Below are 16,864 nucleotides of genomic sequence, written 5' to 3'. Positions count from 1 at the left end.
GATTTCACCAGACCCTTAAGTGTATATTAAAAAAAATATTGTTATGAGCAAGGAGAGGATTGGGATAAAGGGCTTCCCTTTGCTCTCTTTGCCATAAGGAATTTTCCCAATTCTTCTACTGGCGTTGCTCCCTTTGAATTAATATTTGGGCACAAGGTTCGAGGACCTTTGGAAATCTTCCATGAATTGCTCGAAGTAAATCAGAGGGGAGAGCGTACGGTGGGAGAAGTTGTTAGTGAACTTAAGTCCAAGTTAGCCGTAGCTTGGAAGTATGCCAAAGATAATTTGTCTGCTTCCCAAGCTACAATGAAAACCAAATTTGATCAGAAGTGTAAGGTACGCTCATTTGAGTCCGGGGACTTAGTATTAGTTTTAAGCACAGACCCAGACAACTTCCTTGAACCCAGGTACAAGGGCCCCTGGAAGGTGTTGAGAAAGTTGTCAGAGGTCAATTATGAAGTTGAAGCCCCTGGAACTAGTCGTAAATGTAAAATTTTCCACATAAACAGGTTGAAATCTTACTCTTCTGATAGACGGGATCCGTTGGCCATTGTTTTTGAGCCAGTTTTGAGTGTGGTTGCACCTGTTGAGGAAAACTTGGAAGATGTTTTGGACCAGGTGCCTTCAGATGCTCTAGGTAATAACTTGCAAAATTTAGGTGTATTAAAAGAGGGGTTAGAGCATCTGGAGGCACCTCAGAAACAAGATATACTAAGCCTAATTATGGAATTTTCTGACTTGTTTCAGGACTCTCCAGGAAGGACTAGGTTGCTCCAGCATGATGTTGATGTTGGGGACGCTTCTCCGGTTAAGCAAAGCCCGTATCGCCTCAGTCCAGAGAAGCGTGCCATTGTTGAAGACGAAATTAAATACATGCTGGAGCACAATCTCATACAACCATCAGTAAGTCCATGGAATCCTCCTATAGTCTTAGTGAAGAAGCCTGATGGTAAATATCGTATGTGTTTTGACTATAGGAGGGTAAACTCGGTTACTAAAAATGATTCCTTTCCTCTTCCCCGTATTGAGGATTGTCTGGACCTGATAGGTCCTGCTAGGTTTATTACAAAATTGGATCTGTTAAAGGGTTATTGGCAGGTCCCCCTATCGGGCCGTGCCCGTGAAATTTCAGCATTTGTGACACCCTCAGGGCTTTACGAATGCAAAGTAATGCCCTTTGGGATGAAGAACGCTGCCTGTACTTTCCAGCGTCTGATGAACAGGGTAATTTGTGGCCTGGAAGGTACAGAAATCTATATAGATGACTTGGTGGTACACAGCAACGACTGGCGGACCCACCTGGTAAGATTAAGGAAAGTTTTTGAGGCACTTAGGGCTGCCGGTCTTGTTGTGAATCTGGGTAAATGTAACTTTGGGAAAGCTAAGGTTAGTTATTTGGGTTCACGAGATTGGCTTGGGTAAAGTTGCTCCTAAGCAAGCCAATCTCGAGGCCATAGTTGCTTTGAAGAGACCGTGTAATGTCAGAGAGGTTCGTAAGGTGCTGGGTATTATTATTATTATTATTACTTACTAAGCTACAACCCTAGTTGGAAAAGCAGTATGCTATAAGCCCAGGGGCTCCAACAGGGAAAATAGCTCAGTGCGGAAAGGAAAAAAGGAAAATAAAATATTCTAAGAAGGGTAACAACAATAAATATCTCCTATATAAACTATAAAAACTTTAACAAAACAAGAGGAAGAGAAATAAGATAGGAGAGTGTGCTCGAGTGTACCCTCAAGCAAGAGAACTCTAACCCAAGACAGTGAAAGGCCATGGTACAGAGGCTATGGCACTACCCAAGACTAGAGAACAGTGGTTTGATTTTGGAGTGTCCTTCTCCTAGAAGAGCTGCTTACCATAGCTAAAGAGTCTCTTCTACCCTTACCAAGAGGAAAGTGGCACTGAACAAGTACAGTGCAGTAACCCCTTGGGTGATGAAGAATTGTTTGGTAATCTGTGTTGTCAGGTGTATGAGGATAGAGGAGAATATGTAAAGAATAGGCCAGACTATTCAGTGTGTATGTAGGCAAAGGGAAAAAAAAACCGTAACCTGAGAGGAGGATCCAATGTAGTACTGTCTGGCCAGTCAAAAGACCCCATAACTCTCTAGCGGTAGTATCTCAACGGGTGGCTGGTGCCCTGGGATATTACCGTAGGTTTGTCCGAAACTTCTCTGACCTTGCACAGCCTCTAACTAATTTATTGAAAAAAGGGCAGAAATTTATTTGGTCTTCTCGATGCGAAGAAGCATTTTTAAAACTTAAGATGTTACTCGTGTCTAATCCAATATTGGTTTCTCCCAATTTTCAGAAGCCATTCATCATAGCCGTGGATGCCAGTGACGTAGGAATTGGGGGAGTCCTCTTTCAAAGGAGTGATGATGGTGAAGTACGCCCCGTATCTTACTACAGCCGTAAGTTACTAGAGGCGGAAAAAAAGTACTCCACCATTGAGAAAGAGGCTCTGGCATTGGTGCGGACATTGGTACATTTTAAACCTTATGTAACTAACTTTTCATTCCCTATAGAAATTTGGACCGACCATAATCCGTTGGTATTCATTGAACGTATGAAGGGATCAAACCAGAGGATTCTGCGTTGGGCCCTTCAGCTACAAGAGTTCAATTTAATTATAAAACACATTAAAGGGGTGGATAATTGCATCCCGGATGCTCTCTCACGTGTCTAAATTTTGATCTCTCCCTTTGTTTTTTTGGGACCCTCTCGGTTCGCCTGGTTGCATGTGTTGAGGTTACATCCATGTTTCGAGGTATGTATATATTGAGCTCAGGTATAAGGTTGGTACTCTTGTAAATTGTTCCAGGACCTAGGTTGGTGTGGATAATTCTATATCATATTTTTTTTCTGTGTGCCTACTAAAATTTATTGTTGACAGGTATAGGATTGAATGTCTGTCCAAATGTTTGATGATGTAATTAAAACTTGCTATGTTCTTGTCCTTTTGCTTAGGTTTAAGATGTTTTTACCTTGTGATTGGTTTATTACTGTAGATACTACGTTTAAGACTTTATTTTGTTTTGGTTTAAGATATTTTATCTTATCAGTGGTTTGTAGTAGCTTTAGTGTTTTCCCTGAATTTTCTTTATTTTTGTGGCCCTGCATTTTCTGATGTTTTGTCCAGCCTTGTGGCTTATCATTAAAAGAAAAATTTTGCATTTAGTGAATGAAAATTATTTTTCTTGGGGAGGAAGGTGTTATGTTAAAGTAGGTTATTTAATTGTTTATAAATAAATTCGGTCTTCTGCAGGAGTAAAAGTTAACTGCCCTTTTCATAAGAGTTCGGTGATAACCTTCGCTCCTCCTCGTCGTTAATTAGTGAATTGCCATTAACTCTTTTGTTTATTTTTCTTTCCGAGTGTTTGGTGTTTAGTGAGAGCCGTGGACGAGACTACTGCTGCCTGGAATGTTCAGTTCGGACCGTGCCTTGATCACAGACGTATATCCTAATTCAGCAGCCATTGGTAGACGCCTCTTTTATTCCCTCATAAGGAATTGTGCCTTTGGAGGATTATTTCGCTGGTGACTTTGAGCCACCCGCGGTAAATTGTACACTTCATTGGATCACGCTCTACGTATGCAGGGGTTTTGTCACCTGCGATAGCCACCTCGCTTGTTACGTCCTGCAAGTGTATGTGTCACTTGCGACCTTCGCTTGGCGTTATTTTCCCCGCCTGAGGATTCTGCGGGAAGGCGGTGCCGTCGTTCCGTCCCGGCGCTGTTGGAGGTACTATTGCCGTGATCCAAGATCGTCATCACATCTGTTACGCTGCTCGTGTGTGGACCAAGGGTCCGTGAGGAGGAAAGTAGGGAGTCATTACCCAGGTAAAGTTACGATCTTTTTATTATCGTTACGGATATGCCCAGCCCGTTTTCCTGGTGTTAATGATACTCCCTCTGATGCTGATGAACGTTCGTCCCCTATCTGTCATCTAATCCATGTGTGGATAAGTACGGTTATAAGTATTTCCACGGATAGGTAATACAGTGTTGAGATATGTACATATATCTTTAAATTATGACTCTCAGCATAATTCTTTTATGTAAATGTATAAGTATTTATGCCTTTAATTTAATGTGGTATGTGTATTTGTATGCTGCCTTGAGTTATGTTTTATAATTGGGTATTTGGTTTAGCCTTTAATGTTTGTGTGTGTAGGTAAGTAATTTTAAGGTTTTTTGCCTTTTCATTTCTCCTGTCTTCCTTATTCCTATCTGTTTAGTAATAGGGTAATGGTTTGTTGATATTTGTGGGCCCGGCTTAATATATGAGCCATACTTTTGATCTGCTTAGTTTTTCTTTGTTAGGGTTAAGATTATTAGATATAGGTCAACCTTGTGTATTTAGAGGACTCTGTATATTAGTCCTCCAGGACATTTTTGTTTACTCATTATTGTTTGTCTTAGGAGCTTTTTGTTACTCCTGGTGCAAGGTTGAATTTATTTAAGTGTATTGTAATAAATATTGTTAGATTTTTCCAGTGTTTTTGTTCTGTCTTCCCTCAGTTCACCGTGTTACATAAATAATGTACTGCCTACGATTCCTTTAAAAAAATCAAAGTTTAAAGAACCAGAACTACGGCCTACACAGGTCGTAACAAGTGGCGACCGTGACAGGATCGTACGCAGGTGTACTCGGTGTTTGGGGGAGCAGTTCAGCTCTGGAGGGATTTGACAGTATTTATTGTTGATATTTTATTTTTTGGTTTAGTTGCTTTCCTTCCCCATAGGATATTATTTTCATTAAAATGAAGGACTTTACTTTTGACCCGTCGGAATTCTTGGGTTCGGCTGACTGTTTGAAATATTTAGGAGTTTTGACAAGGGCTTATTTGGTACAGTGTGCCCGGTGGTTGGAGATCCCTCATAAGTCCTCTGACACTCGGGCCAATTTGTTAAAACTGGTTAAGGAAAAAGTGTCCCAAGATTTGGCTGAGGGTAATGAGGTAGCTAGCGGCCTAGCCAGTGATTTTGAGAGTGGCACTGATTTTGGGTCGGACCAAGAAGGATCCATAGTCGATGATGTGAGCATAAATCCTGGTTTGTCCCTGTTCGCTGATTCCCCTGCAGTAAAGGTTATGTATGAAGGTCCGGCCAATTTTCCTACTCCGGCCAGGGCTGTTGAAAATGTCAATATATCAACTAACCCCTTTTTAGCTGAGGAGGCTGTTCCCAACCATGTAACACCTTCTGCTCATGTAATGGGGCAGGAGGAGTTCCATGTAATTTGTAAGAGAATTGAGTTATTGAAGCTGCAGTTTGAGGAGGACGAGAGGGCCCGGAAACATGAGATTGAGTTGCTCAAGCTTAAGCTTGAGTTGGCCAAGGTGCAAGGGTCCCCTAATCATGTTAGTTCTCCCTATAGCTCATCATCAGACAAATTTAATATTTCGGGTGCACTAAAGTTAATTCCAGTTTTTGATGAGGGGAGCGTACCAGAATTTTTTAAAGCTTTTGAGAGAGTTGCCACCCGGTTGTCTTGGCCCACAGAAATGTGGACGGTACTCATACAGTGTAGATTGACGGGCAAGGCACTGCGGGTGTGTAATGCATTGGAAGAGGGCCTTGCCAGAGATTATGACAAAGTAAAGGCTTTGGTTCTCAGGGCCTATGATTTGGTCCCTGAGGCCTATCGCCAGAGATTCCGAATCACTGGCAAGCCCAATTCTATGTCTTATGTTGAGTACGCTCGTCTCAAGGAGGAGCAGTTTGACAACTGGCTGAAAAGTTGTCAAGTTGCTTCCTTCTCTTCCTTGAGGGAACTGATGGTACTGGAGGAGTTTAAGAAGGTGTGTAGTAAAGAATTGAGGGTTCATCTGGAGGACACTAAAATTTTAACTTTGTCCAAGGCGGCTCAGGTAGCTGACGAGTTTGTCCTGACCCATCGGGCTGGGTCAGGTAACTTCACGTCCTCATACCCTAATAATAATAGTAATTTGTCTTCTAAGTCGAATAATCCCTTTAAAAACCAATCTAGTACCCCAAATAGTAGCATGAGTAATCATGTTGGTAGTGGCTTCAGAAAGGACTTGAGTGGTGGGCACACTGGTTTTTTCTAACCGTGGCAATTCGGGTAAAACTAATCAAATTAGAGGTAATTGCTTTTGGTGTAATAAGCCAGGGTATCGACAAGCTGAATGTAGAGCCAGGAGCCGTTACCTCCCAAAGAATCAAAATAATGTTAATCAGCCTACGCCAATCTCACTAATTTCAAATAATTCTATTTCAGAGAGTAAGAATGGTAAAACTGTTGATCCCCAGGTTAGTAGTGAACCAGATGTAGGTAAAGTAAAACCTGTATTGTGTGAGTCCACTGGTAATTTATGACCATTTAACAAATATGTCTACCCCGGAAAATTGAAATCTGAAACCTCTACACTTTATGTTAAGTTCTTGAGGGACACAGGATCCGCTAGATCTTTGGTGTTGGCAGGGTCCTTGTCTAACTTAGTTCCCTATACTGGAGAATACGTGGTCCTGGGAGGATTTCCCGATACGGTGGTATCTGCTCCTTTAGTAAGGGTGGAGCTGTCCTTCCCAGGGTATCACAAGGTTACTGAGCTGGCGGTAGTTGAGAGCCTGCCGATACCAGGAATAGACGGAATCCTTGGGAATGATATGTTGAGTGCAGAGGGGCAGGAATTATTTCCTATTGTTTCGGTCACGGCTAGCCCTGTGGCAATAACTACTCGAGCCTCTGCTAAGCGTGCAGCAGAAGCTGATGATGACGACCTAGATTTAAGTAATTTAGAAGTAGAGGTAGAGAAGCCCGGGCTAGTAGAAGGTAGTAGTAGTAGCAGTAGTTCTAGTTTTGGAGTGTTTAAATTATTGAAATCCGATTGTGACCGTCTCTCTTTCATACAGGCTCAAAAAGATGAATTTTCATTTGAGTTAGGTAATACTGACGATTTGACCAGGCCCAGGTTTGTGGTTTTGAAAGGATTGTGGTATAGGGTCAGTGGTCCCCCAACTCATCAACTAAATGTGACTTCTTGTTTAAGACAAATTGTCGTACCTACCAAGTTTAGGGAGGCCGTGTTAAGCCTTGCACATGAGGACTCCTTTTCTGGCCACTTAGGCTTAAGTAAAACTTTTTGTAGGTTGAGTAAATGTTTTTGGTGGCCAGGAATGAAGTCTTCGGTGAAGAAATTTGTAAGAACTTGTGAAGTGTGTCAGGTGATGGGTAAACCCAATCAACCTATTCCCAAGGCTCCTCTTAACCCAATTCCTTCAATTGGAGAACCCTTTGCAGAATTGGTAATTGATGTGGTAGGACCGCTGCCTAGGACGAAGTTAGGGTTTACGCATCTCCTGACCATAATGGATAGAGCATCACGTTTTCCTGAGGCCTTTCCAATGAAGAAAATAACCTCAAAAGCTGTGTCTGACAAATTAGTGGAGTTTTTCTCCAGGTATGGACTGCCTCGCAAAATTCAGTCAGATTGCGGCTCGAATTTTACAAGCAGGGTATTTAAGAGTAAGTGTGCTGAACTGGCCATTCAGCACATTACCAGTGTACCCTACCATCCTGAGAGTCAGGGTGTGGTGGAAAGATTTCAACAGACCCTTAAGTGTATATTAAAAAAATATTGTTATACTGCAAGGCGAGACGACTCGACGCCCAAGCGACTCTACTGCAAGGCGAGACGACTCGACGCCCAAGCGGCTCTGCCGCCAAGGCGAGACGACTCGACGCCCAAGCGACTCTACTGCAAGGCGAGACGACTCGACGCCCAAGCGGCTCGGCCGCCAAGGCGAGACGACTCGACGCCCAAGCGGCTCTGCCGCCAAGGCGAGACGACTCGACGCCCAAGCCCCCCAGATGCTGAAGCCTTGATGAGGATGGGGGGCTTAGGGATTAGCAGCTGGGCTCTAATGAACAGTGGGAACTACTTCCCATTGGACCTCGGTGCTCAGCTGGCGATCCAACTAAATCAGTCAGCACTTTCTCTTTTACTTTTTGATAATTTCTTTTTTCTCCCATCTCTTCCTTTTGGGCTCGATATTGTTGACGACTTTGGCATCTTCGATTTTACTTTGGATGCTGCTTTGGATTTGGCAGAGTGTGGGATGGACTGCATTCCATCTCAACCTGTGCCAATTTAGACGCCATCACCCTCTGGCAGACCCCATTGGGTGCAAACCAAGTCTGTTAAGAGTCGGGCTCTAGTGATCCGGTCTTAAGTCACCCATATTTGCGGGTAATGGGTGACGCCAGGCATTGGAGTCGACGGTGGGAGGGGCTAACTACCCCCACTGACCAGTGTACGCCCACCTTAAGAGAGGCAGCCCCTCTCTAATAGAGGACTGGTCCCCGCTGAAGCCTCTTCTCGTGTTGGGCCACATGGGATAGGAGGACTGACATCCTCCGATAAGAGATGGATAACCCGGCTTGCTTTTTCAAAAAAACCCAACACCTCTGTTGACGACCTGGAAAATACAAACATGGACCTCGGTACAGACAGCTCCAACTCGGGTTCTAACATTGTAACGTTAGAATCTTATTCACGTCATGTGAATAATAAAACGCTAGAGAAGAAAGAGAGAGTGAAAAATGATGACAGTACAGAAAGATACTGTATAGAAAAGTAGAAGTATTACCTGGTCACTATGAAGTAGTGAATTATGAAAATTTTTTTATCTTGGAATTTGAAAACGGAAGAAATGAGCGTATAAATGTTTTTAAAGCTAATTGGGAAATAGTTACTTTATGTGGAGGGCAGCCAAAAATTTTACCCCAGGGAAATGGAAGTCTCTTGATAGAGACACTGTCCCCATTACAAGGTGAAAGGTTAAAAACACTTACAACATTGAATTGAATGGTCATAGCGTAAAATGCGTTTCGCACCCTACTTTCAACCAGAGTAGAGGTGTGATATATGCTCCAGAATTGTTGGATATAGAGGAGAAAGAAATAGAGGATGAACTGAAAAATCAAGGAGTAGTTAAAGTAGTCAGAATGAGAAAGAGAGTTGGAGAACAACGTATCCCTCTTGCTACTCTGATTATAACATTTGATCAATGCCGATTACCAAATGTTATAAAAGCTGGATGGCTATCTTTGAAGGTAAAACCATATATCCCGTCACCATTGCGATGTTATCATTGCCAAATGTATGGCCATTTAAGCCAGAAATGTAAAGAAAAACTAAACAATAAGCCAGCTATTTGTGCCAACTGTGGAAAAAGTAGTCATGGAGTATGCATAGAAAACCCTAATTGCATACATTGTGGGGAAGCACACCCAGCTACATCTAAAAGCTGTGTAAAGTTTATTTTTGAAAAAGAAATCCAGGCCATTAGGACCATGGAAAGGGTTACTTTTAAAGAGGCTCGTAAAAGATCTCTTGAAAAGCAAATAAGACCACGGCAACCTTTTTCAATGGTTCTGAAGAAAAACTTGCCAAACCACAGACGAAAATTATATATCTACTTCTAAGATAAAGAAACAAATGAAAGTAGTTAAAGAGGTTGAAAGTCCCATCGAAAATCTATATCCAGAAATTGTAGAAAAATCAAAACGGATACTTAAAGATCTGAAAATTATTCAAAAGCCAACTACTCCGATTTTAAACAATAGTACAAACCTCTCGCAGGCCATGTCCTTGCCTGATCTGATGGAGGTTGCACTCGAAATCAATTTACCTGGTGAACCCGTAGTGGGGAAGGTGCAAAAACCTGACAGATCACAACCTTTTAATCGGAAAAGAGAGAGACCTCCCTCCCTCTCTCCTCCTACCATAAGAAACATTAAAGTCACGACTTCCAATAAATATGATATCTTGTCTGCTGATGTTTCTGAACAACTAGAAGGTAAATTGAACCAATCAGAAATTCAAGTTGAGGTCCACCATCCTCCTCAACAATTAGATCAAAAGGACACAAAGAAAAAGAGAAACACAAAACCCACTATATCAAGATCCTCTCTAGAGTTACCTCCGGGAAATATTGTTAGATCAAATATTGCCAATGGGAAGACTTCATCTAAGGTGTCTTCCAAAAAATAAAACATAGTTTTTTCCTCCATTCTGCAATGGAATTGCCAGGGTTTAAGGGCGAAATATGAACAACTTAAGCTCCTCATACGTGAGCACTCCCCTATAACAGTATGTCTACAAGAAAGCAAGCTCGATGCTAATACTCCTTGTCCTCGAGAGTATGTTAGCTATAGGACACCATATGATCAACGAGCAGGGAGCCATGGGGGAAGTCTTGTATACGTTCGTCGAGATGTTCCCCAAATATCTTTGTCTATCTGTACCCCTCTGCAGGCAGTGGCTGTACAGATTGATATAGGGAGAAAATACACAATCTGTTCTCTTTACTTGCCTCCAAATGATAACATCTCATATGATGATATAGTAGAGGTGATTAAACAACTCCCACAACCCTTTCTCTTACTAGGAGACCTTAATAGTAGACATCCTTTATGGGGTGATGTTTTAGCAAATGCAAGGGGTAATATTATATCGTCAATTTTGGAGAATGAAGATGTCGGACTCCTCAATACAGGTGAGCCCACACATTTTCATGTACAGACAGGTACCTTGTCCTGCATTGACCTATCATTCGCAAGCTCTAACTGTCTTCTCGATTTTAATTGGAGAACATTAGATGATTGGCATACTAGTGATCATGCACCAATAATTATAAACACCAACAATGGTCCACCTTTACAAAGATCACCTCGATGGAATCTTGATAAGGCGGACTGGAATAGATTTTGGGAGTTAAGTGAAATTGAAGGAAATGCAGAACAGTTTGAAAGTGTTGATGATGCCATAGACTTACTTAATGGAACTCTTCACACAGCAGGAGTGAATTCCATTCCCAAAACAACTGGGATATTCAGACGACGACCAGTCCCCTGGTGGTCATCAGAACTAACTGCCCTGCATAGAGCCACAAGAAAGTCTTTAACTCGATTGCGCATGCGCCGTAATGAGGAGAATTTAGTCATATACAAGAAATGTAGAGCACAGTTCCGCCGTGCCATGAAAGAAGCTAGGCGCCAGTCTTGGATGTCCTTTGTTTCCTCCATTAACAGTAGAACACCATCATCTGTGTGGAGGAAAGTCAAAAAGATAGCAGGCAAATTCACCCCAAACCCACCACCAGTGTTAAAGATAAATGGCAAGTATATGACTGGAGCAACCGAAGTTAGCAATGCCCTGGCTGACCATTTCTCAAATGTATCGTGCAAGTGTGAAGCAGCTCCTGGTCACCAGTATAGGAGCAATGAAGAAAAGAAAGTTTTAAACTTCGCATCAAGAAAGCAAAAGTCATACAATTCTCCTTTTACTGAAAGAGAATTTGATTCTGCTCTTGCTACTTGTAACGATACAGCCCCTGGACCCGATGGAATTCCATATGCAATGATTAAACATGTACCTTTTAATACAAAGTTATTTATTTTAAGCATTTTTAATAGAATATGGCATGATCATAGTTATCCAAGTGTTTGGGAACTAGCCATTATTTTAGCCTTTTTAAAACCCGGTAAGGACAAGTTTTTAGCAGCAAACTACCGACCTATTGCATTGACATCTTGTTTATGTAAAATCATGGAGAAGATGGTCAACGCAAGACTGATTTGGTACCTTGAAAAGAAGAATATTTTATCACCCATTCAATGTGGATTCAGGAAAATGCACTCAACGACTGATGTGCTGATACAACTTGAGTCCTCCATTTGTGAAGCCTTTGCTTCCAAACAGCACCATGTGACAGTTCTTTTTGATCTTGAAAAGGCATATGATACCACATGGAGATACGGTATACTTAAAAGAATCCATGAGTGCGGATTGAGAGGTGAGCTACCACTATTCATCCAGTCATTTCTTTCACATAGAGTTTTCCAAGTGAGAGTTGGGGAAGCTCTATCACAGAGTAAGTGCCAGGAAGAAGGAGTTCCTCAGGGGAGTGTGCTGAGTGTAACCCTTTTTGCACTAGCAATTAATGGGATATCCTCATTCATTCCCCGGGATGTTCTCGCAACATTATTTGTGGATGATCTCTCCATATCATTTGCTGGGGCCAGAATGGCAATGGTTGAGAGAAAAATCCAACTCTCTATTGATAAAATTATCCATTGGGCCGATATGAATGGATTTAAGTTCTCAACAAGTAAAACTACAATTGTCCATTTCTGTCGTATACGGGGAGTACATCCAGACCCGGATATATACATCAAAGGTCAACGGATCCCATGTGCAAGTGAAGCAAAAGTTTTAGGGTTGATATTTGATTGTAGGCTTACATGGGTTTCTCACTTAAAAGCATTAAAAGGTAAATGTGTTGAAGCTATGAATCTTTTAAAAGTCTTGTCCCATACGTCATGGGGGGCAGACCGCAATACAATTTTAAAATTATACAAGGCCTTGATATTTTCCAAAATTAGTTATGGTTGTGAGGTATATTCTTCAGCCACCCCATGCCGGTTAAAAATACTAGATTCAATACATCATGCTAGCATTAGATTGTCCACAGGAGCCTTTAGAACCTCCCCTATCACAAGTCTCCTTGTTGATGCTGGGGAGTTGCCTCTGGACCTTTACCGGATGTCCTCTATTATTCGGTATTGGTTTAGATTGCAAAGACTCCCTAATTCTTCAGCCTCTCAGACTGCAAGCCTTGTAAGGCACTCAACCTACTTTGAGTTGCACCCAAAATCTCCTCAACCTTTTGGGTTTCGGGTTAACCAATTATTAAACAATCTGGATATAATTAGAAATAAGGTGCTTCCATTCAAGGTATCATCAACGCCTCCATGGAAATTACCTGACATATCTTTTTGTAAATACTTTATTGGAGTTAAGAAGAATATGACTGACTTAGAATCCAGGTCTCTTTTTATGGAACATGTCGAAGAACATTGGGGATCGACTTTTATATATACTGATGGCTCCAAATCTGATGCTGGCGTTGGATTTGGAGTACATAGTAATGATTTTGATTGTAGAGGTGCACTTCCTCTAACAGCTTCCATATTTACTGCCGAACTGTATGGCATATTAACCGCTATTGAGAAAATAGCTTTGGAAAAGGAGGGTAATTTTACAATTTTTAGTGATGCAAGGAGTGTTCTTCAAGCTTTAGAAGTTTTTAATTCTAGTAACCCTCTAGTTTTAAAGATTTTAGAATGGCTTTTTATTATTGGACGGAAAGGTATAACTGTTCAATTTTGTTGGGTTCCAGCACATGTAGGTGTGTCCGGGAATGAGAAGGCAGATTTACTGGCGAAGAATGCGGCATCCGAGTTGCTACCAAGGAGGTATCCCATTCCATGTAACGATCTCCTACCTTACATCAAGAAATTGGTTTGTGATAAATGGCAACAGCACTGGGACAGTCAAGATGGCAATAAAATGAGGGAAGTAACAAATATCATATCACCTTGGAGGTATAACATGATTCCACGAAAATGGGAGACGACTCTTTGTCGTCTCCGTATTGGTCACACACGGTTGACACACGAGTTTCTGCTGAAGGGTCAACACCAACCGTATTGCGAGGACTGCTTAGTACCTTTAACAGTGAGGCATTTGTTGACCGAATGCCCTAATTTTACTAACTTAAGAAATAGATATCTGTTTGAGGCTCGAGGTGAGGATGGCAGGTTTATCCTTGCCAAGATTCTTGGACATGATGTGTCTTACTATGTGAGCGGAATTTTTAGATTTATTTCAGAAGCAGGTCTTCTGAAAACTATTTAACTATTGTAATGACTTCTTAATTTTTATGGTTTTAATTGAATTCTCTTTTAATTTTCATATACAGTAAATGGTATCGGCGTCAATGACCTTAGATGTCAGGATGCCAGAAAACTTTCAATCAATCAATCAATCAATCAATCGACGCCCAAGCGGCTCTGCCGCCAAGGCGAGACGACTCGACGCCCAAGCGGCTCTGCCGCCAAGGCGAGACGACTCGACGCCCAAGCGGCTCTGCCGCCAAGGCGAGACGACTCGACGCCCAAGCGGCTCTGCCGCCAAGGCGAGACGACTCGACGCCCAAGCGGCTCTGCCGCCAAGGCGAGACGACTCGACGCCCAAGCGGCTCTGCCGCCAAGGCGAGACGACTCGACGCCCAAGCGGCTCTGCCGCCAAGGCGAGACGACTCGACGCCCAAGCGGCTCTGCCGCCAAGGCGAGACGACTCGACGCCCAAGCGGCTCTGCCGCCAAGGCGAGACGACTCGACGCCCAAGCGGCTCTGCCGCCAAGGCGAGACGACTCGACGCCCAAGCGGCTCTGCCGCCAAGGCGAGACGACTCGACGCCCAAGCGGCTCTGCCGCCAAGGCGAGACGACTCGACGCCCAAGCGGCTCTGCCGCCAAGGCGAGACGACTCGACGCCCAAGCGGCTCTGCCGCCAAGGCGAGACGACTCGACGCCCAAGCGGCTCTGCCGCCAAGGCGAGACGACTCGACGCCCAAGCGGCTCTGCCGCCAAGGCGAGACGACTCGACGCCCAAGCGGCTCTGCCGCCAAGGCGAGACGACTCGACGCCCAAGCGGCTCTGCCGCCAAGGCGAGACGACTCGACGCCCAAGCGGCTCTACCGCAAGGCGAGACGACTCAACGCCCAAGCGGCTCTACCACAAAGCAAGACGACTCAATGCCCAAGTCTTCGCCACGTCACCCTACATATAAGTAACAAGAAAACCCTTGTTTTTATGTAACAATACCCACCAATAGTGCAATAAATACAGTACAGTATTACTGTAATGTATGTGCAGTAATATCACTACAGTACAGCTTGATTAGCAAAGGTGAGACAGCACATCTCATAAGTGATTAGTGTCTGCGGCAGGTTGGCTCACAACCCTACCATCTTGTGACCTAATACATGGCATGTATCTAAGTACACTATGGTATTTTGTGTACACTACAGTAATTAACCAAAACAAATTAATAAAATATATGGGTATATGTATCGTAACCTGAACTTTAACATAAGGTATCATGCGGTGCTCGATCGAGGTCCCCATGAATCTAATTGTGAAGTACGGAGATGTATCTTAATTTTGGAGCTTATGATGGAAAGCGGTTCTAGTAGTGTTTTTGACTTTAGGATGAGCAACAAAAGCTATTTATACATATAGTATAGTTGGCAGTGTGTTAAAGATTGGTTTTCCAAAGTACATACATACATATACCAAGGCACTTCCCCCAATTTTGGGGGGGGGGTAGCCGACATCAACAAATGAAACAAAACAAAAAGGGGACCTCTACTCTCTACGTTCCTCCCAGCATGACAAGGGACTCAACCGAGTTCAGCTGGTACTGCTAGGGTGCCACAGCCCACCCTCTCCCATTATCCACCATAGATGAAGCTTCATAATGCTGAATCCCCTACTGCTGCTACCTCCGCGGTCATCTAAGGCACCGGAGGAAGTAGCAGGGCCTACCGGAACTGCGTCACAATAAAGACAATAGAGACAATAAAAGTGGGTCATATCAGTGATTAACTATAACTTCAGTGAAGGTCAAATCATCACCAACAGCAACATTGTTAATGAATGTTCCAATTCAAGAACTAAATAACCTTTTAAACAGTAGTGTACCAGTTTTGCCCCCTTTAAAGGTTAACAGCCCCCTTGCCAAAATAGGACTGCTCTTCTACAAAAGACCCCTAATTTGACCTGACGGAATGTGGTACATCCTACCTCATCTGATCTGGTGTTGGATGCCCTCCCTATCTAACCTAACTTAACTCGGGGCACTGTAAATTAGATAATGTAACATTCCTTAATCTTGAATTATTTGGATATTAGTATCTCCCAGCTCGGATCCTGCGGAGTTTTTGACCAGGCACAGTGAACCTAACCTACTATATAGTGCCCTAAATCTTAACTTTTTTTATCAGTATCCATAAAGGACAAATTCATCTTTACCCTGAGACTAGTTTCCCCCTGAGGTCTCCTGTTACTGATATCCAAAGGTAGGGCATTGTAAGGGGTTGCCTTTTCTATGTTGAAATCCATATGAAAACCCTAATTTCCAATTGTTCCGTAACCGAAATACAAACCACGCTATTTACAAAGGGTATTACTTTTAGCGCAGCTGAAATGACGAGCCAATAGTTTTTAACGAGGGTTAATTACCCCCGCGCTAGTTAGCGGGGGGTGGGGAAGGGTAGCTTGCTACCCCTCCCCCCTCCACACACCGGTGACTTGCTTCACTTCACTTTTGGCTCGGCGGTGATCAGACGTGTCTGCTCATCGCCTTCGTGACAGCCTTTAATTTTCTGCTTTTTCTTTTCAGCTTGTGTGATTGGTTGGAAGTTGACCTTCAGTTATTTTCTTTACTATGCTTACATGCCCTGGAGTTGCCGGCCGTCCTTGTGGGACTTTCATGTCGGACTTTATTACGGATCCACACACCCTCTGTCCTCAATGTCGGGGCCGATGGTGCGACCAGGATAACATGTGGCGTGAGTTCAGGGAGTGGTCTGCCTCCCAGTGGGAGAGGTTTGGCTGTCGGCATAAGAAGAAGTCCAAGAGAGACCGTTCTCCTCCGGGGTTAGCCTTGAAGGAGGAAGGTTCTCGGGACTCTTCTTCCGCCGCCCAAACCTCCTCCGAAGCTCCCCCTCGTCCGCCTCCTAAGGAGAGTCGTCCGAGTGGGAGCGCAGGCCCTTGTTCTGTTTCCCTACCTTCGGTGGGGGGAGAGGGCGTCGCCTCCCATAGCGAGGCGGTTCCCCCTCCTCCGGGGGAGGTTATTGATAATAATGCCTTATCCAGTGATGATCTTTTACAGATTTGGTCGTCCCTGGGGCTTAAGGGCTTGCCCTCCAGGGTCGCTCTTATTGACCTTGTCTTGTTGGGGGCCGCTGTTAAACAGTCGCCGG

At 43.4% G+C, this 16,864-nt stretch overlaps 1 pseudogene; it reads left to right on the top strand.

The window, feature by feature from the left end:
- Nucleotides 1-939: 939 nt before the first annotated feature.
- LOC137638373 (WD repeat-containing protein 55 homolog) overlaps nucleotides 940-16,864 on the top strand; it is a 30,059-nt pseudogene continuing 14,134 nt past the window's right edge.

Source organism: Palaemon carinicauda, chromosome 3 (genome assembly GCF_036898095.1).
Source record: "Palaemon carinicauda isolate YSFRI2023 chromosome 3, ASM3689809v2, whole genome shotgun sequence".
In the NCBI taxonomy this organism is placed as follows: domain Eukaryota; kingdom Metazoa; phylum Arthropoda; class Malacostraca; order Decapoda; family Palaemonidae; genus Palaemon; species Palaemon carinicauda.
The sequence above is the reverse complement of the archived record's forward strand: the minus strand, read 5'-3'. Positions and strand labels throughout refer to the sequence as shown.